This window comes from Lissotriton vulgaris, chromosome 6, assembly GCF_964263255.1.
Source record: "Lissotriton vulgaris chromosome 6, aLisVul1.2, whole genome shotgun sequence".
Taxonomy (NCBI): Eukaryota; Metazoa; Chordata; class Amphibia; order Caudata; family Salamandridae; genus Lissotriton; species Lissotriton vulgaris.
The window spans coordinates 366,135,058-366,155,064 of NC_141694.1; positions in this window are offsets into that span (position 1 = coordinate 366,135,058).

A 20,007-nucleotide genomic window follows, 5' to 3' on the forward strand; every position below is an offset into this window, starting at 1 on the left:
TTTTCGTTTTTTCCATGAAAAATGTAGAGAATTCCTCACAACTTAAGGGAGTTTTTGGATTCTCGTGAACTGTTTTAGCTAGCTTGTTCGATTGTTGTTTTAGGATCTCAAAGAGTTTCCGGGGTCTGTTTGAGGCATTGTCAAGTTCAGCTTTTATAAAATCTTTTTTGGATTTAATTATCTTCTTGTTATACTGGCTTCTGGTATTCCTGAGGGCTATGAGCTCGGGAGAGGAGGGATGTTGCCTCCATTTCCTTTCGGCCATTCTCAATTTACGCCTGTCCTCATTTAGTGACTCACTGAACCAAGGATTTTTAGGTTTCTCGGATACTCTTTTCAGTGTCTGAGGCATGGTGTCATTGACGATATTTCCTATTGAAGTTAAGTAGTGCTCCGTTAACTCGCTGACATTCAGTCTGTTGTTTGGTGCCTTCAAGACTTCCTCACATCTTTCCACCAATAGTTCCATATTGGCCTCTTTTGTGTCTCGGACCAGTTTTTTGGCCTTGCGGGGTTGTATGGTCCTGCCCTTTTTCAATGTGGTTATCGCAAAGGTTATGGCGTGATGGTCGGACCAATCACACGGGTCAGTAGCGAGAATTGAAGCCTCTTTATTCTTTGAAATAATCCAGTCTAAGGTCCCTCCTTGTGAGTGAGTGGGATATGTGCAAGCTTGTGTAAGGTTTAGCTCGGTGAGGAAGTCTTTCAGTGAGTTAACTAGTTTGTCATTGTCGTCCTCCCAGTGGAGGTTAAAGTCACCAAGGAATATATTGTGGGCATCAGGATTAGAATTAGTTGTTATGATCTCCATGAGTTGCTCTGAGAACTTTGCGTTATCTCCAGGAGGGTGGTAGAACGCATGCATGTTGCATCTTTGGTTGTTTGCTGCTTTTATGTTGAGACCAAGGTATTCACAAGACTCTAGGGGGTCAGATTGGAATTGGCTGACCTCGATCTCAGACCTGTGGATGCAAGCTATACCTCCTCCCACTTTCTTGGGTCTGTCTAATCTGACAATGTTATATTGAGGAGGAACTAGGAGATCTAAATTAGGTGAAGATGATTCACTGAGCCAAGTTTCAGTGAGGAAGGCCAGGTCGATTTGCTTGTTAATGATGAGAGCAGCTATGTCAGATGCATGTTTCTTTGCCGAACGACAGTTTAATAACAGGCATTTCAGGGGTTCGTGTGAGTTCGGGACGTTGCCATGGTCAGATTCCGTTGCCGTCACCTGGATGTGTCGTAGGTTGTTGTGGATAGCTTTCCTGTCATTCTTTCTGGACGGTCTATTGGAGTCAATGGGTACTATTTTGATGCTCTCCTCTCTTTCATGGACTGGTTGTTCATAAGATCTGAGTAAGACCAAGACTTCTTCATTTGATAACGGATCGGTTCTGTTAGATCTGTTAAGCCTGAGTACAACATTCTGGATGTGTGAAACTTTGGTGTGGGTTCCTAGCGTCGTCTCCCATATTTTTTCAATTGTCTGTGAGAATTTCGACGAGGCTTGTACCAATTTCCCTACTAGTTTCTGGAGCTCCTTAACTTCATTCTGAATTCGTGAAGTTATCTTTTTTGCATTAGTTCTGCTTGCCTGTGTTCTATTTTTTGTTTTTCTCCATGATTGGTTTGTTCTCCTTACCACAGATCTTTCTTTGTTGTCCTTCATTTCGTTGGCATTGCTGACTCTATTACAGTTGGGCTCATTATTCCCCAAGTTGAGTGGTGTAGGGGGTGAATATATGGGTAAGGAACTGTGATATTCAAGACTCACATTCCCAGGTTGTTGAGGAAGGTCGTTGTTATCTTCATCAGGAGTTTTCCTTGGAGCTGAGGTAGTCGCTTCAGGCGTGGGGGCGATTTGAGCTGGCAACATCCGCTCTTCGTTTTGGGCCAGATTCTTCACTCTGTTTCCTCTGTTTCCAATGTTAGTAGACTTCGTGATCCCTTCTATCATAATCTCTGGTGATGCACTTTCAAATCCAGTGACAACTCTAGGATTGGCGGTTAGATTGTCCTGGTCGCCAGATTGGTTCGAGTTACTGGTGATAGGGTCGTTGGGGTCGGGAGTGACAGCTGATGGGGTCAGGGGTTGTTGATGGCTTGTACCTTCAATGGATTCCTTCAGGGTTTTGAAAGTTACCTTAAATTTCTCAAGTTCTTTGTTAGCTGCTTGTATCAGAACTATTCCCGTTTTATATAGCGTGATGTAAAGTTCAGTATTGCTTCTTTTAGTTAGTGAAATCGTTATTTTAGTGCCATGTGGTATGTTTTTTATATCTTTCGTGAATAACGTTTTTGTCAAGGCATCACGCCATTTAGCAGTTTTGTCAGTGTAGAATATCAGATCATTTATCATAGCTCCCTTAGTTCTATCAAAATAAGGGTCAACGAATAAGGTGTCCGGATTTTTCCTTAAGGTGCTATGTTTGAGTTTTTTTGCAGCATTTTTGGATAGGGTAGTTGGGTATTCAATACTCCTTGCATTGGGTCTGGTCATGCTTCGGTATCTTCCATCCATGTCAGCTTATCGTTGTGGGTCTTCCGACTTCTTTGTCTATCTGTTCTGAATAGTTCCCTACTAAGGTATAATTCTTATATAGTAAGGTCAGTGGAGAGTCCAGGCTGTGAGGTTATTCCCGGTCTACGGTTTCGGAAGTATAGGTCTGGTTTTCCCTGTCGAAGGTATCTTCTAAGTTGACCTAGCAGTTAAGCTATCGTAGATCACGATTGAACCTTTGTGGTTGTGATGCCCTGCGTATTAATTAGTTAATTAAATAACTTTGGTAATCAAAGGGGTTATCAGATGAAGAGTAGTCCATGAGGAAGATTAATCATAGTGAAATCATAGTCGCCGAAATCCATTGAAATTTTGATGGCATCATCAATACCCCATTAGTCAATTAAATAGATGGCATTAAATGTCAAAAAGGGGTTTGACCTATCCAAAACTAGATGGAATTGAATATCAAAAAGGGGTTGTCTGCTGAAAATTACTCAGTAGAAAAATGTCCGGTGGTTCTGGTCAGGTAATTTATTGTGGAGAGAAGAAAACTCTAAATCCTAAGTCCTTTTCATCTTTTCTCCTCCCTTCTCTCTTTCCACTCTCTTGGGGAGAGAAGACTTCCTTTCTTTCCACTATTCCTGTTATTTAGTCCCTTATTGCTTTTTCTCGGTCCTTCTCTCTTTCCATTACCAGGCTCGGTGGTCCTTTTTCTCTTTTTTTTTTTTTTTTTTTTTTTTTTTTTTGGGGGGCAGATATGTCTCTGTAGCCTTCCTTATCGTTTTCAAGGCCCCAGTCCTCTTTCGCTGTCCATGCTATAGTATTGTTTATCCTGGTGTTGGGCGGGGGCAGTAGCTCGCGGTAAAAGGCACTTACTGAGGCAGTGGTTGTGTCTCACACGTGTCTATATCGCATTGCCTGAGTGTTTGCTTCGCCTTGTTTCGTTTTTGTTTCTGCTGCCATTTTGTTGTTTGTTTGCCTCCCAGCCCGTCTCTCCACCCCGCTCCCGCCTTCCAGCTGCTCCTCCCTCGCCCCACCCCCCTCCACTATACACTTATGACAGATGCTTTTGCGTGCAGCGTTCACGCGCAGAGGACGTGCCCCATGCGCGCTGAAGATGCGCCAAAGGTAAGCCCGTCTACGCCCGTCCGCGCCTGGACCGCGTCCAGCGCCAGACCATCCTCTCCACCCGCACAACGTACGACACCGCTACCCTCTCAGCACTCAACTCCGGCCGTCTCCCAGACTGCTACCAAGCCGCCCCAGGACACACCCATGGACCCTTCACCTGCCACTCCTGCAATTTCGACTGCATCAGGACCCTCACCAAATCCACAGACTCCAAACAGAGCTCCGACACTAACCACCTGAAGTGCATCTTACTCAACACCCGCTCGGTCCACAGACACGCCTTTGAACTTTGGAACCTACTCGACACCACATCGCCGGACGTCTCCTTTCTTACAGAAACCTGGATGAACGCCTCATCAGCGCCCGACATCCCCATAGCTATCCCGGACGGCTACAAGATCATCCGAAAGGACCGCATCAACCAAACAGGAGGAGGAATCGCCATCGTTCATAAGAACACCATCCGCATCACGACCAGTTCTGATGACAACCTCACAACCGCCAAACACCTTCACTTCCAGATTCACACCGACCCTAAGACCACACTCAGAGGCACCCTCATCTATAGACCATCCGGACCCCACACACAATTCAGCGAAGACATCACTGACTTCATCAGCCCTCACGCCCTCCCCTCCGAGGACTACATCCTACTGGGAGACCACAACTTCCACCTGGAAAAGAACAACGACAGCAACACCACCACCCTTTTGGACAACCTCGCCAATCTCGGACTCAAACAACTTGTTGACACCCCCACCCACTTTGCCGGGCACACGCTCGACCCAATCTTCACCTCCAGCAAGCACATCTCCTTTAATCACACCACAGCTCTCCATTGGACGGACGAAAGCTGCGTTTACTTCAACTACAAAAAGACTACGACCCACAACCACCCACAACCAGTTCCCCGGAGAAACTGGAATAAAATTACCACCGACCAGCTCTTCACATCGCTTCGCCAAAACCCTCCTGCAAAATCATCGGACCCAAACCAAGCAGCCACCAACCTCACACAATGGATCACCCACAGCGCTGATGAATTAGCACCCTTGAAAAACCATCAAATCAAGCAAGGCAGCAAAAAAGCCCCCTGGTTTAATGACAACCTTAAGAAATCCAAGAAGATCTGTCGCACCCTCGAGAAAGCCTGGCGAAAAAACCCAACCACTGACAACCTGACCACCTTCAAGAACGCCACCCGCAAACACCACCAAGTGATCCGATCCACCAAGAAATCAGCATTCAAGGATCGACTCGACAACAATGCCCACAACAGCAAAGAACTATTCAACATCGTCAAAGAGTTTACCAACCCCACCGCCAGCACCAACAACATCACTCCATCCCAAGACCTCTGCGACTCTCTAGCCTCGTTCTTCCACAAGAAAATCGCTGACATACATAACAGCTTTGGAGACCAGCCCACCCCACCTACCTCTGAACTAAAACCCCCTCCAACAACCTTTGCGCCTGGAACCCAATCACCACTGAAGACACCATCCGCCTTATGAACACCATTCACTCAGGATCGCCAACCGGCCCATGTCCACACCACATTTTCAACAAAGCAGACTCCATCATCGCACCCCATCTCCGAGACGTCATCAACTGCTCCCTCAACTCCGCCACCTTCCCGGAAAGCTGGAAACATGCCGAACTCAGCACCCTCTTGAAGAAACCTACAGCAGACCCCACTGAACTTAAGAACTATCGCCCCATTTCGCTCCTCCCATTCCCTGCCAAAGTCATTGAGAAAGCCGTCAACAGTCAACTCGCCGCCTTCCTCGAATCCAACAAATTCCTCGACCCTTCACAGTCTGGCTTCCGAGCCAAACACAGCACCGAGACCGCCCTCATCGCAGCAACAGACGACATTCGAACTCTACTTGACAACGGAGAAACTGCTGCCCTCATCCTACTCGACCTCTCCGCAGCCTTCGACACAGTCTGTCATAACACCCTTATACAAGGCCTCAGCAATGTCGGAATACAAGGAAAAGCATTGGACTGGATAATATCGTTCCTCGCCGGAAGAACCCAGAGAGTCCGCCTCCCCCCTTTTAGATCAGAGGCCACCGAAGTCATCTGCGGCGTACCCCAAGGATCTTCACTCAGTCCCACCCTCTTCAACGTATACATGAGTCCCCTCGCATCCAATGCGCGCCAACACAACCTCAACATTATCTCCTACACAGACAACACTCAGCTGATCCTATCCCTCACCAAAGACCCAAACACCGCCAAAACCAACCTACACGAAGGGATGAAAGAAGTAGCAGAGTGGATGAAGAACACCCGTTTGAAACTAAACTTGGACAAAACGGAAGTCCTAATCTTGGGATCATCCCCCTCCGGCCTGGGACGACTCATGGTGGCCACCGGCCCTGGGAACCGCACCCATTCCAACGGACCACGCACGTAACCTGGGCTTCATCCTGGACTCCTCCCTCTCGATGACCAGACAAGTCAACGCCGTCTCATCATCATGCTTCAACATCCTACGTATGCTCAACAAAATCTTCCGTTGGATCCCCACCGAAACAAGAAAGACGGTCACCCATGCACTGGTCACAGGCCGACTAGACTACGGAAACACCCTTTATGCCGGAACCGCAGCCAAACTACAGAAAAAACTCCAACGCATCCAAAATGCCTCAGCCAGACTCATCCTAGACATCCCCCGCCAAGCTCACATTTCCAGTCACCTGAAAGAGCTCCACTGGCTCCCCATCAACAAGAGAATAACTTTCCGCCTCCTCACCCTCGCACACAAAGCCCTCTACGACCTAGGACCCGAATCATGAACCTTTGATTTGAAAAACAAGTTATTATTACCTAAAGCATACACTTACTAACACAACATAACATTTAAACGGTTGTGTGATGGACAAATGCATGTCTTAATGACGCATGACTTAACCACGTAGTCTAAATCCTGACCACGTCTTTGCCACACATGGTTTTCTCACGCATGCCTTTACCATGCAATTTTGTGGCAAAGATATGTTTGGTAAATGGGAATGTGTGGTAAAGATCACACTCCTGCCCCTGTGCCCTAAACCCTAAACACAACCTATCCTGTCCCCTACCCTGAGCCCTACAAATCAGCACCCTTAAAAATACCCCCTCCCTGAGCCCTAAAACAAGCTCCCACCCCCTAAAACCTAACCCGACCTACCCCTGCAATAGCCCAACTGCCCCCTCAGCCTTAAAGCTGCCCCTATCCTGCCCCCTGCCCTCAGCTCTAAAACTCCCCACCCAGCCCTGAAAAAAACCATGACACCCTAACCCACAAAACTACCCCAACTCAAATAATCTACCCAACCCCAAAACGACCCTCAATTCAAATAATCTATTCCCACTTCCATCCCCTGCCCTGAGCCTTAAAACATCCAACTGACCCCTCCATCTGAAAACTGCCCCTTTCCTGTCTCCTGCCCTCAACCCTAAAACTACAGCCCCCAGCCCTGAAAACTACCCTGACCCCCTCCCAGCCCTGGAAACAACCCAACAAACTAACCCCCACCCCCTCAAAACCTTCTTACCTCTCCTCCTCATCCCGATCCTTCCTCTTCCTGCTTCCGACAGCAGCAGCAACTAGACTGCACATATGCCTTAACCACTAATATGTATGGTTAAGGTATATTCGTAGTTTAAATGTGCGTGCTTCCACTTGCGTGGTTCAGCTCTGTGTGGCTCATGCTTCGTGGTTAAGGCTGTTTCCCCATTTAAACATGCAGCATCATTTTCCAAACTTCAACAGCACCACAACATCAATAAATGCATAAAAATTGAAAACATCAAATAGAGACTAGAATGTTGACAGAAAGAATGGTTATTTTGTCCAAAAAAATTGCCTTTCTCCTAGTGCCTATAGCTTGTGGAGAGGGGATGCCCTGCGTAGTACATGGAGCTAGGTGAGCATGATAGTCTGTCACTATAGGCTCGGCAGACAAAAATTAGCATTGATTTAAGCGGAGAAAAGAAATAACCTGATAACTATAGCCCCCTGTGGCCTGACACAAGCTACATCTGATTCACCAAGGTCCGAATGTTCCCTTATTTCTGAATTACACCCTATATCACACTCAAGGGTTGTGCGTATCACTGCACAACACCCAGAAATGCAAGTGTCAAGAAAAGTGGGAACACCCCTCACTTCTTTTAGATGCTACCAGTGTAGAATCAATAGCACTAAGAAAACCTTTGTGACTAAAAAAAATTATTTGGGGAGGCGTGGCTTGGCGGGCGAAGATGGCGGTCGCAGCCTTGTAGAGCTCCCGCCGGCCCGGACTTAATTCGATCATATATCCTGACCCCCGAGCCCGCTGTTGATACCCAGTGTTTGATTTCGATCTGGCGAGGTCTCCTGTCTACTTTGGTGTGTCGATCCTGCATTTCTTCCCTTCCTGTGATCGGAGGGAGGCGGCGGCGAAGTGCGGCCTGGTGACCGGCCGGACACCGGGGTCCTCGAGTTTCGCGACGCCTGGTGGCAGTTGCGATCTGACGGGTGCGGGTGGCATCCGCTACGCCGCCCTTGGCTCATCTTTCTGGCTGGAGATTGGGACGGTGCCACTAGCTCCTACCCATCGGCTCTTCCCCTGTGTGACCAGCGAGCGGTGACGGCAAGGCGTAGCCCCGCGACAGCCTGGAGACTGGGATCCTTGAGCCCCGAGGCGGCCGGTGACGGACTGGCGGACGGTGGTGGCATCCGATCTGCCTCTCCTGGCCCGGCCCGCTGGATATGGCTGCCCACAGATCACGGAGCCACAGCTTTTTCCTGTACTTTGGACGGCCGCTCGTGGTGACGAGTGCGGGTGAGGCCTGTCCCACCTGGGTGACGCCGGGACCTCGATTTTCGCGACACCGGATTTGGGCGGCCGGCCCGCTTTCTCCTCTGAGGCCTCGTCTAGGCCGTCCCATCCAGGACTTGTGACAGTGCCCGATGGTTCAGGGGTGGTGTCCGCCCTGCCCAGCGTGTGCCATGACCAGGGACAGAGGAGGTGGCCCGCCTAAACATGGCCCCATCGATAAATTCACTGGGCCGAGTGGCGGCGCGGGGGCGGCCGGTGGCAGCGGTGGCCCTGGGCCGGACAATGCAGCTATACTGGCGGCCATCACCCAATCCCGGGACATGCTTGATGCCAAAATTGGGGCGGTTGGGGCGGATGTCACGCTCCTGCGCCAGGACCTCCGCAACGCGGTGGAGCGGATCACTGGGGCTGAGACCCGCATCACAGCGACCGAGGCGGACATTGGTGGCCTAAAGAAACGATTGGCGGAGGTGGAGAGCATCCAAAAGACACTGGCGGCCCGCGTGGAGGATGCAGAAGGGCGCGCGCGGCGCAACAACCTCCGCTTCATTGGCTTTCCGGAGCGGTGCGAGAAGGACAGTATGGAGCGGTTCTTAACCGAGTGGCTGGAAAGCTGGCTCCCCGAAGGGGCACTGTCTACATGCTTCGTGATTGAGAGGGCCCACAGGGCTCTGACCCAGCGGCCGCCGGAGGGCAAGCGCCCCCGACCTGTCATCGCCCGGCTGCTGAATTATCATGACCGGGATGTTATCCTGAGGGAGGCGAGGAACAAGGGCTCACTCGCCTTCGAGAATCATACTATCATGATTTTCCCGGACTACACGAAGATGGTACAGCAACAGAGGCAATCCTTCATGGACGCTAAGGCTAAGCTAAGGGGCCTCAAGCTCCAATACTCTCTCCTGTATCCGGCCCGCCTGCGGGTGATATATCAGTCCCGGACCCATTTCTTCGATTCACCGGAGGAGGTGTTCCGCTGGACCGACGAAGCGGTGCGACTCAGGCCCCACGCCCAGCCGGGGCTGGACCCGGGCAGGTCCCAGGGATCGTCGCCGGAGCGGACGGATCGCCCGAACAGGAAGGGCCGCCATCGGAGGTCTCGCTCCAAGAAGAGATCGGCTTCTGCCAGTGCATCGCAGTCGGGTGGTGCCGGGACTCGGAGCACTCCGATGCGGGCAGCTGAACATTGCCGGGACTGAACACACTCTGTATGCTGAATACTGAACTGCTCTGCTTTGGCTGGTGAGACTGTTTCATTCTGTCCTTGATATGCCGGTCGGTTCCCATGTGAGGACTCCAGTTATTGCCATGGGGACGCAGTGGGGCTCGGGGGGTACTGTTTGTGGGCCTCAGACCCTCACGGATGTGAGTGTTGTTGGGGGGGTGGTGTGTGTGTCATGGTGGGGTTGTTGGGATCCATTGGTATGGCGGGCCCTGGGTCCTCTGTTTTGGACCCGGGTCTCTCCATGCCGCGACAGATACTTCAACGTTCTCTGAGGTATTGGGGTGGTGGGTGTGGGGTGTGGGGGAGAGTTCTGGTGTTGCAAATGTTGGGGGGGTTCTGGGTTGGGGGGGGGGTTGTTGAGTTCGCGGGCTGGGGGGGTGGGACCGCACGTGTCTGAGGTTTTGATTTTTGTTGATTTGCGGGTTGCGCCAGGGTGGGAGGGGGGGCCGGATTCTGGACTGTGTGTCGATAATGGCTGATACTGCGACTATGTCTCCTCCAAAGACGCTGCGGGTGGTGACATGGAATGTGCGGGGTATCCTAGATAAGATCAAGCGTGGGGCTGTGCTGCGGTGGGGGAAGAGGGAGATGGTGGACGTGCTCCTGCTCCAGGAGACTCACATGCTGGGCTCTAAGGCCCTTAGCCTTCAGAGGTTTGGTTATCAACAGGTTTATCATGCTGGCTTTACGAGGGGGTCGCGGGGGGTGGCCATATTGGTACACCGTAGGGTGGCTTATGTTCATGAGAAGCAATGGATTGATCCTCAGGGCAGGTTTGTCTTTATCAAGGGCCTGCTGGGTTCCGAGCCGGTGGTCTTTGGAAGTGTATACGCCCCTCCCCCCCTGCAGTGGGCATTGTCTGAGCGGCTGTTTGCGCTGTGGGACGAGATCCCAGAGGTCCTGACCATGGTGGGGGGCGACTGGAACGAGGTCATGGATGTGGGCCTAGACCGCCTGAGACGAGCTCCTGTAGTGTCTGACCCCCCCCCCCGCGGCTGCTCCCACCAGATTGTGTGCGACTGTGCGTGGTCTGGGCTGGATTGATGTATGGCGGCATTTTCATCCCGCAGTGCGGGCATTCACGTATGTATCGGCGGTGCATGGGTCCTTCTCGAGGCTTGATTATTTGTTTGTACCGGGTGCCTGTCTGAGTCGTGTCAGGGATGCCGCAATACTCCCCAGAGGCCTCTCAGATCATTCCCCTGTCCTGGCCACGGTGACCCTCCCCTCTAAACGACAACCTTTTCGCTGGCGTATGTCCGCCTGGCAGCTGCAGCGGCCGGAGTACGTGACGCATTTACGCGAAGCGATTGATCACTTCTGGCGCGAGAACTTGGTGGGGGGTGTCGATGCAATAGTTGTGTGGGAGGCGCTGAAGCCTACGCTCCGGGGCATTGATATAACTTGGTGTGCGGCTGCTCGGCGGAAACGTCGGGAAGCCATTGTGACTGCCGCGGCCCGCGTAGAGGAGCTGGAGCAGCGTGGTCGGCTCGGGGGTGACGAGGGCGTCGTGCGACAGCTCCTGCAGGCCCAACAGACGTATGCTTCGGTCCTATACGAGGAGGCCCGACAGGCCTGGCTCGCCACGCGCAGCAGGGTGTACCAGTGAGGCGATAAGTCCTGCACCATGTTGCATAGGCTTTGCCAAGCGACTTTCCAGCCCCTGGAGCTGCCCGGTCTCACGGCAGATGACGGCTCGGTCATGACCGACCCGGGTCTGCTGGCGGCTAGCTTTGCCCGCTACTACGAGGCACAATACGCTCCTCGTGACCCTTTGATGGAGGGCGAGATTGCCTCATACCTGGACGACCTGCTCCCGCAGGCAGTCCCTGATGAGACTAGAACCGCCTTGGAGGCCCCGCTTACATCTGAGGAACTCGGGGAGGCCCTTGGCCAATTAAATACTGGGAAGGCGCCCGGCCCGAGCGGCTATCCTAGCGAATTTTATAAAAAGTTCCACGTCCAGTTGGGACCCCACTTTCGCAGTGCCCTAGAGGCGGCGCGGACTAGGGGCGAGCTGCCACCAGACTGGCGTCATGCCGAGATAGTGGTATTTTTGAAGCCGGGCAGGGCGCCGGACCGGCACGACTCTTACAGGCCGATCTCCCTCCTCAACATCGAGGCCAAGATCTTGGCGAAGGCCCTGGAGAACCGCCTCTTGCCCCACATTGCCGACCTGGTCCACCCTGACCAGGCCGGGTTCATGCCGCGCAGGGCCACCCGGCATAATATCCGGCGGGCGCAGGCGGCGGTCGACGCCATGGGTGCTAGGGATGAACAAGCCGCACTCCTTCTTGCGGACATGGACCGAGCCTTTGATTCGGTGAGTTGGGCGTATTTGTTCACTTTGCTGGCCCGCCTCAATCTAGGGCCTGTCTTCCTGTCGTATATTCGTCTCCTCTACACTAATGTTACGGCGTCGGTCCGTGTGGCCGGCGCGGTCTCTGGGCGCTTTCAAATCGGACGTGGTACTCGACAGGGTTGCCCGCTGTCCCCCTACCTGTTCGCCCTGGCCATGGAGCCCCTGGCGTCGCGGATACGGACAGATGCCCAATTATGTGGCTTTGTCTGGAACGATGACCTGGCAGATAGGTTTGCACTGTATGCGGACGACGTCCTCCTGTTCCTCACTGATCTGCGGCGCTCGGGTCCCCGGGTTTTGGAGATCATGCGGGGGTTTGGCGAGGTCTCTGGGCTTCACCTTAATCTGACTAAATCGACCCTGTGGCTTTTGGGTGGCGGAGTGGTTGCCGACCCATGGGCCGCCGAATTGCGTGTGGCGACGGATGGCCTGAAGTATCTGGGCGTCTTCCTCTCGTCCTCGCGGGCCGTGGCCTGGACACGCAGTGTCTTGCCGGTGTGGGAACGGGTCCAGACAGATGTTAAAACTTGGTCCAGGATGCCCCTCACGATCTTTGGGAGGTCGGCCATCTTTAAGATGGTGGCACTGCCTAGGCTGCTGTACCAACTCCAAAACTTCCCGCACCCTATTGGCATGGAGTGGTTCCGCCAGGTGAACTCTGTGCTGAGCCGCTTCCTGTGGGATGGCGGTGCAGCCAGGGTGGCCTTGAGGACGTGCTTTCTGTCCACATACTGTGGTGGTTTGGCCACATCCGACCTCCTATCCTACTACCAAGCGTCGCACCTACTTGTCCTCAATGAATGGTGGTATGGAGATAGGAGTGACCCGGCCTATGCCCTGGAGAGACTTCTCATGGGAGATCGCACACTCCACACTATTCTCTATTCGGCTCGTATACGCCGTGGGTTGCCGTCAGTCACTAAAGTGGTATTTGCAGTGTGGCGGCAGTCTCTGCGCCGCATGGGTTGGTGGGGCAAATTAACAGCTGAAACGCCGCTGTGGCACAATGGCATGCTCCCGGAACTGGCGGCCCTGGCCGGGTTTGAGGGTTGGGAGGCTATTGGAATTACACAACTGGGCCAGGTCGTGTCGGGTACCACCCTCAAGTCCTTTGAGGAACTCCGCGCGGAGTTCCAGATGCCTCAGTCCCAGTTCTTCCACTACCTCCAGCTGCGGCATGCCCTTGCCCCGAGCATTGCCGGTCTCGACTCCCTGCCGGAGTTCAGCCCACTTGAGGCGAAAGTGTTTATGGGAGACTTGGGAGACAAGAAGGTCTCTAGGATCTATCAGTCACTTGTTATTCACTGCTCCTCCACTCTCCGCTCCCTTCGGGAGGCGTGGGAGGAGGACGTGGGCGCCCTTGATGAGGACGATTGGAGGGAGGCGCTGGAGTCCCCGCGCGGCACCGCTGTTGCGGTTCGGCTCCGCCTGATACAATTCAAATACTTGCACCGTGCCTATTATACACGTGAACGTCTGTGGAAGGCTGGCTTGATTGCGTCACCGGAGTGCCTGCGCTGTGGGGAGGTGCCTGGCTCCCTGATACATACGGTGTGGTCGTGTGGTCGCCTGGCTGGATTCTGGAGGGGCGTGTGGAGTTGCCTGGCTGAGGTCCTGGGTTGGGATCTTCCTCGTACCCACCGGCTGGGCCTGCTGCATATCATGGAAGGGGTTGGGGGCAACATGTATAAGCGCCATCTGTTGCTCCTGGGTCTGGTGGTGGCCAAGCGTGACCTGGCTCGGGCATGGAAGTCTTTGAGGGCCCCCCCCTGTCTGCATGGAAGGCTGGGCTAGACTATTTCATGGGCCTGGAAAAAACAGTCTTTGAGGCGCGGGGCTGCCCACGCAAACATTTCAAGATCTGGAAGCGGTGGGCCGACTACCGTGGCCTGTCCTTGGAACCCCCGGCGGAGCAGGAGGAGGACATTTGATCGCAGTGACACTTCTGGCCTCGAGTGGCAAAGCCCTGGCTGCGCTATACCTGCTTCTTCTTTGTACATCTTCTTTGTGTTGCTTTCTGTACACGTGTGGTGGGGGGGGGTGTTGGGTACGGGGGGGGGTGTAGTTGGGGTTTAGGGTAGGCTGCTAGGGCATCTTTAAAGCTGAGCTTCATTGGCACTTGCTTCATTCATTACTGTATATGTCATCATTACATTGATACTGTTGTGGTGATCTTGGTGTGTGAAGATACCACATTCTTGATACTCTTATGCTCAATAAAATTGGTTGTGAAAAAAAAAATATATATTTGGGACGTTAGCTCTATAACACCCAGAACCTATGTGTGCCAAGTTGTCATCACGCCGAGTAGTCCAAGCTATTCCTTACTGCCACCCAGGGATGAGGTGTATCTATGATCCACTTCCAGTCTTACAAACAATCCCTTACTAACACCCAGGGATGAGGCAAACCCCAGTTCCACGCACAAGGTCAAGCTATCCCTTTCTAACACCCAGGGACGAGGCGAACCCTGTTCCTTGCTTAAGGTCAGGCTATTCCTTACTAACACCCGAGGACGAGGAGTACCTTGTGCTCATGCCCAATGTCAGGTAGCTACCTTTGCCATCTTCTAGTGTGCTGACTAGGGGAAAACCAAAAATGACCTATGCGCTTGTCCTAGTTTGCCATACGCCACATGGGGGGACTAAGGATCAGATGATGGCTGCTTCTGGAAGGACCGCCACACCGTGGACTCAGCAGAACTTCTTATCAATTATGGCATCTGCTCACAAATCTTTTTGCGATGATGTGAATCCGTTCGGGCAGGGGTCCTTTCTTTGACAGCAGTAGGGCACGATGAACAAATTTCTCCTGGCTGACTCACCAAAATATTGATTGGATATGAGTTTACCTTAAATAAATAAAAAGACAAAGGGCATTTGGTGAAACAGGAACTAGTTGGTTTACTAAATGCTGCGGCTAGGAGAGCCTCGGCAGAGTGTGTCTCTCAAGGTCTCTCTATGTACAACGTTTTGGCTGCTGTTATAAACACTTCACGAGGTACAATAAAGACATTTTCTAAATTCCAATAAAGCATCTCAATCATAAATAAACAAATGCAGGCATCTGATAAGGCCACAGATGGTTCTCGGCCTCTGGGAGAACTAGTGTTCTCCTGTTTGTTTGGGTCCAGATGTCTACCACGCTACGTGTGGTGTGCATGTCGTGTCCTGATTGGTTGAGTGTTTCCTTCTACATGTGAAATCTAGCTTTGTGGTATTTTGGGGAACGTGAGCCCATGGCCAAACGTATTTTATTGGGCCAATATACTTGGACCTGTTTGTGGTGCAACTATCTATCTGTGGAATCGATCAGGGTTTTTCCTAGCCGAGCGTTTGTCTTTAGGTTAAGAGAGACCCTGCCTGTGACCTTGTATTTGATAGGCATGTGTATGGGTTGTAGAACTTGTCTAACTATGTATCTCTGGCCCGAGGGCATGGGTAGGTCACCTTGCATGAATCGACAGCAGTGATACAATTTCTTTGAAACTCCTGATGGCAGTCACTGGTATCATTTTTATTGACATCCTTAACATTGTGCGTATGGTTGTCATAGCATGCATTGACATTTTTCTTACTGGTATTGACACGGTTACATTTGCATAAGCCATAACATACATTGATATTGTTATTACTCGTAACAATATCATCATTTGAGCATGGATTATCACATACATTGATCTTGTTATTGCAGGTGTCAGCGCTTCGGTGTGGGTACAGGTTATGACATAAATTATCATTGCATTGATGGGTACTGCCATGCACGGTGCAGGAACAGGTTATGGCATATGCTGATATTGCATTTATTGGTATTGCCATTGTCAGACCTGCACACATCACAGTAATCATTGACATCATATTCAGCCATTTCAACATTTTCATGAGTGTAGTCAGTTTCTTTTTTTGCATTCAAAGTCCTCATTTGAAGTAGAATCCCCCAAAGATAAAGAAAGAGTCCTTCATCTTTTTCACAAATATTCCATAAAGATATAGAGAGTTTAAATTTGCCCCTGTGATTCAGTGATGGTACTGTATATTGATGACAGGATTTCAGCTAGCACAAGAAGAGCTGTAGACTTGATAACATTGCCTTAATACATTATTTGGCTGCAAATGGGCATAAAGTATCCCAAGCCCATTTGCAATACTGTCAAAAGTAAGTAATATACATGAGAAACCAAGTTGAAAAGAGAGTTTAAAAAGTGTCCAAGGAATGCATTGCTACCATTTTGGGAATTAACCCACCAGTCCCACGGAGAAAAGTGAGGAGGTTTTGGTAATGGTTGGCTACTGTCATCAGTGGATTCCAAGCATTGATTAGAAAGCTTCTACAGAGGTTGACTGACAATGATGAAAGGAATCCAATGTCCTGGGATGATGAATGCATGCAAGTCCTCTTTGAGTTCAGACACAACTTATGAAGCATGCCTGTTCTAGGAATGCATATTTACAAGAAAGGTTTTTAATTATTCTGTTTGACCTAGCGGCATGGTGCAGCAACCTTCACATATTTTTATGCAAAATTGAATCCAGTACTTTGGCAACTGTACAAGGTAAGGAAATTGTGATAGGGTACCCACTACTTGTGTTTGTTCCACATTCATTAAAGACATTGCTAACTCGTACCCACACTCAGCATCTCACAAATAGTTGCTTGGCTATGAATGAGCAACAGAAGAGTTTGCCATTACTACCTATACTGGTATGTCCACTGGTAGTTCACGCCATATTCATAAGCAGGTTGGATTATGGAAACTCAATATTTCTGGGTTCTCCTGATTACCTGCTTAAGTGTATGTATAGGAATCAGACTACAGCAGCAAGACTGGCATTGGCCCAACCTCATCATTCTTTGACTTCTTATGCCTTGGACAAACTGCACTGTCTTCCTGGGAACAAAAGGATTATTTTTTAAAGACTCTGTATTGTCGACAATGCAATTAATCTGGTAACGTCCAAAGCAAATTTCTCCGTAATCTTTCCTATTGCCTGTTGTGGCCTTCCACATCAGCTTATGCCAAACTACTAACTCAACCAAAGTGTAATCGCACATGCATTGGGGGAAGATCTTTCACAATTAAAGGCTGTAGTGTTTGGCACAATCTTCCTTTTTCACTTTCCTCTATCACAGGACTCTTACAATTTAGGAAGTCTTTAAAGACTTTGTTTTATACTCCTTAATTATGTGTAGGGCTGGTTCAGTCTGATATTAGGATGTCATTAGTACCAGGACACCTTTGTAGTCAGCAATTCCACTTTTTAATTGGCTAAATATTAAGGTAAACAATAATAATACAAACCTTGGCGACAGAGAATATTTAATTTAGACATTGTAAAACCCTCAATCCTGCTACAATCTTGTCGCTGGCAAAGGGTGACGGGGAGAAGAAGCTGATGATGATGCTCATGATTGTATTGAAGTGACAGAATTGTACACCAAGCGAAGACCAGACATTCAAGATGTATCACTTGAGTTGGCTGATTTTATTTTATTTGTGTATGGTTCTTGTCTGAGAGACCATCATGGAATTCTTTGACCAGTACATGCAGTCTGCACAGTGACACATATTGTGAAGGTATCATACTTGTGTAATGTAACTTCGATACGTGGAGCAGACTTAATTACGATAACAAGATCATGCTGTGTGGGCATTGAATTGAGTGTAACAATGTACACTCAATAACCAATATGGTTTTGGAGTGGTCCATGACTTTGGGCAGTTGTGGTCACGAAGGGGTTTTATGATCATCTGTATCCCTGTTAAAAATGGAACACAAATTCTAGATTTACTTGTCCTGCAAATGCTGATTAATATTGCTGTTCTACAATGTCCACACACAGGAGTGAAGATGACATGTTTTCATTGGGAAATAACCTTGCTGATGAAGTTGCAAAGTGTTGTGCTCTTATGCGTGGTACATAAGAGCTAAGTGGAAATTCTGAAACAGAAGAGAGTAAAATAAACAACCTTTTGTCAATGTCAGTTCAAACAGTTTCTGAAGAATGGAAAGATGTGTAGAGTGGGGTGTAGGAAGATGAAAGAACAAGTTAGTAAAAAGCAGGATGCTATCAAGACGAAGAAGATTTGTGGAAGTGAACAGATGGGAGAGTTGCATTGCCAGATTCAATGCTATGGCAGATGGCAAGATATATGCATTTGACCCACACATGTGGGATGTGATGTGATGACCTACTTGACGCAATGACCAAGACTCCTCTAAATCACCCTAGCCTATACCTTTGAGTAGTCATTATCCTTATAGACGGCAACTTCCATAAACAACATATCATCAGACAGTAGAAATATTTAGGTCTCCAAACTCTTGACTCTCGCCTCGAAAACATTCTGATCAATTGCAATCTCAGGATGTACCTGCCTTATATAACTGGATATCCACTACACTGGGCAGCCAGATGATTGTCTGACAGAATATTTTGGGCAAACATATAGAGAGACACAAATATAGTGTGACAAATATAGTTTGCTATAATATTGTGTTGCTATACTTATACAGGGAACAACCAAAATATTGTGTCACAAGTATATTGTGGAAGACAATATTGACCAATAACAGGTTACAGCATAATTTTTTTAAGTAAATGTCGATTTTAAGGTACTTTATTTTAAATAGTTATTTAGTCACAAATAATTTAGGGCCAGATGTAGGTGGGCAATTACCTGTCGATAACTGTGAAATTCGTAAAATTTCACTGTTACCGACCGGTTTTTAGCCATGTGGGATGTAGGGAAGGAATCGGTAATAAGGAATCGGTAAAGACCGATTCCTTAATACCGATTCCTTATTGGCCTTGCATTTAAGGAATCAGTAATACCGATTCCTTAAATGCAATGTAGGTAGCACTTAAAACAGTGCACCTCAGCCTTAACGAATCGCTATTTACCACCAACTTCAAGTTGGTGGTAAGTAGCTATTTCCTTTCAAAAAGCACTTTTTTGCTTTTTGAAATGTGCCATGTGGCACACATCCATGCCCCTAGGGCATGCATTTGTGCCACATGTGTACACATGCACATTTCAGGGGTGCAACAGGGTGTCCTTTGGACACCCTGGCACCCTTGAAATACCTCCCGGTATTACCGACTCGTTAATACCGAATCGGTAATACCGAATGTCTTCACATTCATTCCTATGGGCCTCCAAGCCCATAGGAATGAATGCGTAGGTATTTGTTATTTTCGAATCTCAATTACCGATTCGGTAATAATGAATATTAAGAATTCAGTATTTTTTACCGAATTCTTACCTACATCTGAAATACCGATTTCTAAATACCAAATCGGGGTTGGCCACAGGGCCTTATGGTTTTAAAGGGGACGGTGTGTGAAGTGGTCCCTCTCCCGAGCCATATTAGGCCCTGGGGACCCATACACCAGGGCCTTTTTTGGAAGGGGAAGGGGACTGCGTGGCCCCCCTCTCTTATTAGACCCGGGGTCTTCATCCCTCAGGGTCTTTCATATAAGGTAAAAGGAGAGGGGGCTGAGTGCCCTCCCCCCCGGGGCCTTGTAAAGTCCTGGGGACCCAATACCCCAGAGCTATTTGTTTTTTACTTAAAGGGGAGAGGAGCCGCTATTCCCACCTCCCTGAGCCTTGTTATGCCTTGGGTACTCCATTCCCATGGCCACTTCTAAAAATAAAAGAGAGGCCTTTAAAACAAGGGTCACAGAGGCCTCTAACATAGTCCATAATGTAAGTCACATACTCTGAGAACTGAAATCCTACTACGAGCAAAGAATTGACAATAGCCCACTCTATTTTAGCAAATCGCTTCAATTGATATCTAATAATGGCAATGATATAAAGGAATACCGTATTCTATCCATGCATATCTCTCATCTTGCGTCAATCTTTATTGACACCTGTTTCCTGGTATGACCTCTTGCCACAGCCAGCATAAGAAATCAGATAAGGAACCTAAAAGAACTAGCAAAACAGAGCTATCAGAGCTGC